Below are 8,602 nucleotides of genomic sequence, written 5' to 3'. Positions count from 1 at the left end.
TTAACAGGAAGTTAGCTTGCTAGTTTACAACTAACCATTTCATAGCATGTTCTGACTGAGAGATTTTTGAAACTAATTAAAACGTACAGCTCTGCTACCACTTCCAACATAAATGAAGACAGAAAACTAAACAGCAGTGGCGTTTGCAGGGTTACTGAAGTTGGACTACCTGGTATATAATGTTGTGCTACGTGATTGCTAGCGACACAGCTATGTTAGCATAACATTAGCACAATGAAGCTGGAGGATGAACGCCAACTTTTTCTCCACTCGATAAAAGTTAACGTGAGGGATTCTGGTGGTCAGGGACAAATGCAATCGCATAGCAGGATGCTATACACGGGCCAAACTTCAGTCAGGAGAACAACTGAGATTATTCATCCAGTCATTTGCTATTATTCATCCACAATACGAGGTTAGTTATTAATATACTACAACAACATGGGAATAGAACAGCTGCGAGAGAATTCAACATTAATAAATCAATGTTACGGAAGTGGAGGAAGCGCAGTTTTTGGCTTTCCCCATATTTCAAAAGTGCTTCATCTCTTTGCTATGACTGTCGCCTGGCATTATTTGCAGATGATAATGGTTTTAGCCGCTGCCATGCTTTTGACCAAAACAGGCGCAGCTTGATGACATCATCAACATGCGCTTTCGCGATAGAGCGGTATAGTCAAAATCTCTATCGTTGGCCAAATTTATATCGTTTCTATCGTACATCGTTTATATCGCCCACCCCTAATACAGAGGCCCATTTTCAGTAATATCTGCTGTGTTTTAGTGGTACATTGTGTTAACTGCTGTCAGTTTGTCAAATGTGTCAGTTAAGAAGTTATTTTTAAAACACATAAGCATCGACCAAAATCCTTGTGCTTTTTAAGAAAATAATGCATTTTTCCACACACTGTGTGAATCATCCCTTTGTTTTTCCAACTGCAGTTTCTGTGACAGTAGTAGCACACTGAGGTGTTTAAAATCTTTAGGTTTTTTTCAGTTTGCCACATCTATTAGCTCTCATTTCTTACAACACGATTTCTTCAACAAGCTTTTCATATCCATTTTTTCATGCCTTTTAAGACAACTTGAACCCAAATCTGAAGCTTTAGACCCTGACCTAATCAAATGTAAAATTTCTTTAGTTCAGTATAAATTTTTTTCTCCACCGTTAATATAATTGCATCTAACCAGTACTAAGCTACTTTGAATTATCCGTTAATTTCCAGTGCTCTTTATGTGTTATGTTACTCACAGTTTTGCTGTCTGTTTCTTTGACTTGATTGATGATCATGTCTCGACATTTTCTTCTCCTTATCCAGTACCTTAATGTGTCCTGTCTTCAGATGTAGAGATGGGCAGTAACGCGTTACAAGTAACGCGTTACTGTAATCTGATTACTTTTTTCAAGTACGAGTAAAGTAAGGGATTACTATTGCAAAAACGGTAATTAGATTACAGTTACTTTCCCGTAGGAACGCTGCGTTACTGCGTTACTAAAACTGTGATTTTTTGCGAGAATGTCTCATGACAGTGACGTAAGCGAGTGCGCCGTTCGTGACAACAGCTGTGTGCAGATCAACAATGGTTCACATATCGATTGTGGGAGAGAGTATGAGCGTGCAGCGTTTAAAGCGTGGAAGTACTGACCTTACTTTGAGTTTGATTCCATAAAAAGTGACAAAAACATTAGCGTCCATCGTGCGTGGGAAGAAAACTTCTTTTTACAGCGAAAAAAACCCCTAAACTTCCAAGCAAGCACCGAGTGCGCAACAACGTAATGGGAAACTCACAGAGAAACTCGCGGATTCTTCAACTGACCGCGGCACACCTGCACCAGGGTAAACCTCCGCCTACCACAGTCCTGCTTTACAGGTGAAAATAGAGCAACAGGACCGCTGAGTCTTTGACTTTATTTATTTTCTGCTGCGTTTTACTTGCATCTATTTGAAAGACTGAGTGTAAACACAAAAAATATTTTATTTTATGTGCTGGAATGTGTAGAAAATAGGTTTAAATGTTAAACTAATTTATTCAAGTCAGAGAATGTTGCATATAATTACATTTTTGCTTGATGCATAAAGTTAAAAGATTAAAACTAATAAAACAAGTTTAAAAAAAGAGACTTTTCCATTTGATTACATTTTGTATGATGGATTATGCAGAAAAAGTAGAATTGGGCTGAAAGATCTATCGCTTTATCACCCATTCAGGTTGTAAATCGTGTTTTTAAAAAGTAACTAAGTAACTAAGTAAATTACTTTTGAAAATAAGTAATCAGTAAAGTAACGGGATTACTTTTTTGGGAAAGTAATCAGTAATTAGTTACTGATTACTTTTTTCAAGTAACTTGACCAACACTGTTCAGATGTAATCCTGCCACCTGCCTTCAGGTTTCCGTCTTGACTTGTGTTGGCAAAATATCCAAAGTTAAGAGAAATCCTGAAAAGTTTTTCATCTTTAAATCCTCCTCTCTTCCTGCTGCCAGTCTTGTTGTCCTCTTTTAAATGTGTTCTATTCAGTTTTTGTTTTTTTTACCTAGTATTACCATGACAACATGACACAAAGCATTATGGTAGGTTAAATCAGGGGGTCCTGTCCTCCTGATGTCACATAATTCCAAAACTGTGTTAATGATGCTAATCTTTAAAATGACACTCAATGCCTGAATTTACACATTATAAGATCTTACATATCATTGGTGTTTTCTTATTATTGCTTTTTCTCGTTTCACATTATTTTTAATTGGATTTCTTTACATACAGAGAGAGAAAATCCAGGTCAAATCAATTCTACGCCGTTCCTCTTTGACTTTTTTAAGAACAGCTGTCTACACTGATTGTTACTGTGTACTTGTACTTATTATGTTGACTGTTTCTTTTCTAAATAAATGTGTGTGATGGCCCTCAGGCCTCTATATCCCCTTCCAGGATTTTGTTAAAATGTTTGTTACTTTGGTAATTGCTCAGCTATCTTCCACTGTTCTAGGCCATCTGGGTTTGTCTGAATTTTGTTAGCTTTACACAGCACAGAAACACCCATCCACACAATACACACATTAACAATCAAGCGATGACAAGTTTAACGTTTTGATAAATCATGTGTGATATCCATAATTTGCCTTTCCCGTCGAGCCAGGGGTGTGACATGTTGGAATGTCACACGAAGATGCCTTTAATGACACTCACACATAATTTAGGGCACACCCTAGACTTAATCATCTGTCAGTCTTCATATTTTCAAAGTGGAGGTGCCTGATAACGCTCTTGATATTTTTATTTTTAGATAACTATCCATCCGTATGGTTAGGATAAAAAAAGTTGGAAATACATATTTAGACATTAAATTTATTTTATAACATAAAACAATAAAGTAATCATTGTTTAACAAAATGTTAACATTTTATTGAATAAAGTATAGGGTGAAGGAAAATTCAAAGAGCAATATCCCCATCTCCTCCTAAGAACCGAGGATAAAAGTATCTTTCAGTTTAACCAGTTTGTCCGCTATGATTGTGCTGGATGTCCAAATTGGGTGAGATTTCTTTAGGTTTGATTAGGAGTTATATCCAAGTTCAATTTGATGTGATGCCATTCAATTTATGTAGCGCCAATTTACAAGACAGTCATCTTATATTGTAAGGTAAAGTCCCTACAGTAATCAAGAGTAAACCGTAACAATCACATAATCCCCTCTAAACACTCACTTGGCAACAATGGGAAGAGAAAACTCCCTTTGAACACAAAGAAACTTTCAGCAGAACCAGGCACAGGGAGGAACAACCATCTGCTCCAATCAGGTTATAGGGTTATGGGAGGGAGACAGGACCAAAGACTCACTGTGGAAGAGAGAAGGCAAATGTTAATGACATGCAGTAGTGGTATATGAACATGCTGACAGTGAAAGACATAACTCGAAGTGCTAAGTGCATCACTGGAAGTCTCCTAGTGGTCACAGCCTAAATCAGGATAACTAAAGGATAGGTCTGGGTCAACTGATCCAGCTCCAACTAATAAATTAAGGTAAAGAAATAAAGGAAAGTTTTGAGTCTCATTTAAAAGAGGAGAGTCTCTGTCTACTGAAAATAAATTGTGGGCTGGTTCCACAGGTGAGGGTGCTGATAGCTGAAAGTCTGCCTCCCGTTCTACTTTTAGAAAAAGAACGAGAAGAGTGATTCTCAATTTCTGATGAAAGACAGTTTTAGAAAAAGCTACTAATGTGTTTCAAAGATTTGGACCAACAACCAAAACAATTCTCTAAGTTATATAAACTAATTTCAACCACAAATTCAATACATCTACCCATCTCTAAACAGGAAAAAGTCTTTAGAACATTATTTTTCGGCACATATTTGTAAAAATACATTCTCAGTGACAAAAAAATATTAATTTACGACTCATTCGATATTAAATCCTTCACAGAACTCATATCATGAAACAGATGCTAAATAACTTTTTTTTTTCCTGATTCTGATATTTTCCCTGTAGTTAAAACAACCTAGACACTAATTCTCACACAGTATGGCTCTGCTCACCTGTTCAGGATTCCTGGCTTCAAGTCACTCAAAACCTTTCCCCTATCTTGGGCTGTAGAATCCCAATTTCTCCTTATTTCTGCTTGCTCTGTGTCATAACTTCAATTGATCTTCCAGCCAAACAACCTTAACCCACGCTAACACCTGTAGCCATCGCTAAGAAAACAATACTTGTTAACTGGAAAAATAAAAAAATCACTTAGTATTTTTCATTTGTTGAATCTCCTGAGTGAACACATCTTGATGGAATAAATATCTGCCTCTTGGAAAAAAACCCACATACACACTTTATTGAAACATAAGTTGACCGTTGCTGGTTTTGCCCAGCAGCAGTACCTTTCACTGAGAGTTGGGGAATGGCTGCAGTCACAGCATTGTAAGATGGTGAAAGATGTACCCTTACGCCCCCTCCTCGATTCAGAGAGGGCCTTTCTCTTTTCAAACGGCCTCCTTGACTCCCCGCTCAAACCAGCATTGCTCCCTGTTCAGGATGTGTACATCCTCATCAATGAAATAGTGGTCACTGGCCTGTATGTCTGAATAGACTGGAAAGTCCTGGCCTGAGGAGTTAGCACTTCTGTGCTGTGCAATTTGCTTAGCCAGAGGTTGTTTGGTCTCCCCAATGTATTAATCATGGCAATCCCCTTGGCACTTAACAGTGTATACCATATTACTCTGTTTTTGCCGGGGGACCCGATCCTAGGAGCGGACCAATTTTTGGCGCCTTGGAGACAGGACCACTGTGTCTTTATTCAAAATATTTCACATGCCAGAGTCAGTACTGCAGAAAACTGAAGAAGTCACTTGGATGAGTGACGAAACTTTCCCCCACTGAAAACGTTACGTCCAGATCAACAGGATAAACTTTTTGGGTTGTCCTTACCTGGATGATTGAGCACTTCTAAATTTGACCAAATTCAGTTGTTTTCTATTGCAGTACTCTTGATGCCTCTGATCCCTTTAGTAGTTTTTGGAACCCTGCCACTAGTCTGTTTTGTCCACAAAAAAGCACTTACTATGAGAAAAGTATGAGAAAAGAAATCTTAAGTTACAAATGATCTTTTAAAGACCTATGACAGCGGACTCATGTCTGTGCTTGTCCTGCTACACCTCAGTGCAGTGTTCAATACTATTGACCACAATATTTTATTACAGCAATTAGAGCATGCTGTAGGTATTGCAGGTACTGCGCTGCAGTGGTTTGAATCATACCTATGTGATAGACTCCAATTTGTTCATGTAAATAGGGAGTCCTCTTCACACAATAAGATTAATTATGGAGTTCCACAGGGTTCTGTGCTTGGACCAATTCTGTTTACATTATACATGCTTCTTTTAGGCAGTGTTATTAGAAGGTATAGCATACATTTTCACTGCTATGCAGATGACACCTAAATTTATCTATCCATTAAGCCAGATAACACACACCAATTATTTAAACTGCAGAAATGTCTTCAAGATATAAAGACCTGGATGACCTCTAAGGTTCTTCTTCTAACTTCAGATAAAACTGAGGTTATAGTAATCTTACAAATATATCCAACCAGAATCTAATTCTGGATGGCATTACCTTGGCCTCCAGTAGGACTGCTTTCTTCCATTTGCGCAATACTTCTAAAATTAGAAATGTTCTGTCTCTGAATGGCACTGAAAAACTAGTTCATGCATTTATTACTTCTAGGCTGGACTACTGTAATTCATTTTTATCAGGATGTCCTAAAAACTCCCTGAAAAGCCAAAATGCTGCAGCAAGAGTACTGACAGGGACTAGAAATTGAGAAAATATTGAAAAAATATTTCTCCTGTATTGGCTTCTCTTCATTGGCTCCCTGTTAAGTCCAGATTTAAATTCTTAATCCTGCTCCTCACATACACGGACTTGAATAATATGTGCACCCTGTAATGTGTTTGTGTTTCTTAAGGCCACATTAATTAACAGACCCTGTAAGGCCCTCCTTTGTTGTTACAGAGCTATGCCACGAAAAAAGTGAGGAAACAACTCCCAGTATGGTTATATCTTTTAGGAGTTTCTCTGACAGACTACAATATTTGAGTAGAGTATTTATATAATGTCGTATAGTGTAGTAGTGTGAGTAGTGTAATTTATGTAAAGTATTGAAAGCCATACTACCACATGCACTGCTCCATTACCTTAATGTTATCTGGGTAGTTTGTAATCACGTCTGGACATATTGTCTTGGACATAGAAAGATTTACTTATCATTTTAAATATGGTGCATCTGTGATTATAGCGTCAAATTAAGTAGTTATGAAGGCATGTATCCAGTACCCATGCATGAGAGTACAGCTGTGTGTAGTTCTCGAATTGCTCAGCTCGGTGTAGCCACTACAGCACAGCATACTGACATATTCACTATGAGTATATGAGGCCATTGTTATGTACTGTTACAGCGTTATTATTAACATTATTATTATCACTATGAGAGATGGGAATCATGAACTGGTTCCCTACAAGAGCTTGTTCCCAGTATTTCAGGTGCTTCAGGTACAAACAACAGGCGAAGCCAGAGCACAATGAAAAGGTTTATTTGTCACGGCGAGTGAGATGAGCCGTATAAAAATAATAAATGAGGATCCAATTGCAGGCAGTAGTGGAGGAGTGAAGGTGGTTTATTGGACACGAAATAAATATAGACAAACAGCAAATGGAGCACGAACTAAACTAGACTGGAGACAACTAAACTACTGAATACAAACCGGAACTCAAACATGAAGCAAGGTGGACGACGGTACAAGATGGTGACGGCAGGGAAACACACAGATGACGCAGGGTGGAAACACAGACGGACCAGCAACAACAATGACGGAAGACATGACTTAAATACACAGAGAACCACAGGGGAATTACACACAGGTGGTGGACACAGCTGGGAATAATCAACAAGACGAGACAAAGGTAAAAATGAACACACTCACATGAGACGCAGACCTTCACAATAAAACAGGAAACAAAACACACTTTACTAAGACACAGACTAGACAGAGACAGACTTGAAATGACATATGAAACTAAACCCACATCTTAGACCCAGATAAACAGAAACATGGAACTCTAAATAGACATAAACATTACCATAACACGACAAGAGAACAAGAACACAATCCCTGATGCAAACATAAATCAAAACACAATAAACTCAAAATACTGGGTCCAACGGACCCAGAACCGTGACATTATTTCATTTGGTACCTGCGATTAATATCATTTCATGTTTGGAAAAATGAGAAATATCAGATGTTATCAATTCCCTTGTTCACAACTTATAACTGCTGTGATTAGTTCAAGATAAATATGGATTTAATTAATTAAAATATCTTTATGCTCAGTTCTCTCTAATTTTGATTGTATAATGCACTAATGCTGGAGTATAATTGAATAACAACTCCTTCTTTTTCTATAAACACCTTCAAAACTATCTCTTTTTTTTTTTTTTTTTTTACTAGGCAGCTAAAAGATCGAGTGGATTGTAGGATAATGGGCTATTGATGTCTGTGGAGTGAAGCGTGGTTATTCCATGTGGCTCCTCTGTCAGGTCAGTAATTGATCGGCAGCTCCTCCGGGACCCACAGAGACAAACACATTAGGTGCTGAGACGGCGGATGGGTTGGAGGCTTTTATTGATAGTGGTTTATTGACTAAGTAAAACAGGCTGCATGTGAGAGAAAACATTAACAGAAAAGATGTGAGTGTACAGTAGTGGTTGTGTCAGACAGCAGTTTCAGCACTTGACATTCTGAGACATGTAAAGCTTTAGTGTTTTCCCTTAGGTGTAGCCTATTTATTTGGGAATCTGCAAGACATTTAAATCAGCTCACAGGAGTCAAGAGACATTTCTACTGAAAGCAAGTCCTTTCCTGATCCATAAGTCATATGTGTGATCTGAATAAGACAATAACAAACCTTGATTGATTTCCTCACCAGCCACTTTGCTAGGGACACTTGTTCGACTGCTCATCCTTCCATTCTCTTTCATTTATCCTTATCAGGGTTGCGTGTGGGCTAGATCCTATCCCAGCTACCATAGGGCGAGAGGCAGCCAGGATACACCC

Source organism: Mchenga conophoros, linkage group LG14 (genome assembly GCF_057382185.1).
Source record: "Mchenga conophoros isolate Kocher_MC1m ecotype Shallow Benthic linkage group LG14, M_conophoros_male_GT1.1, whole genome shotgun sequence".
Taxonomy (NCBI): Eukaryota; Metazoa; Chordata; class Actinopteri; order Cichliformes; family Cichlidae; genus Mchenga; species Mchenga conophoros.
The sequence above is the reverse complement of the archived record's forward strand: the minus strand, read 5'-3'. Positions refer to the sequence as shown.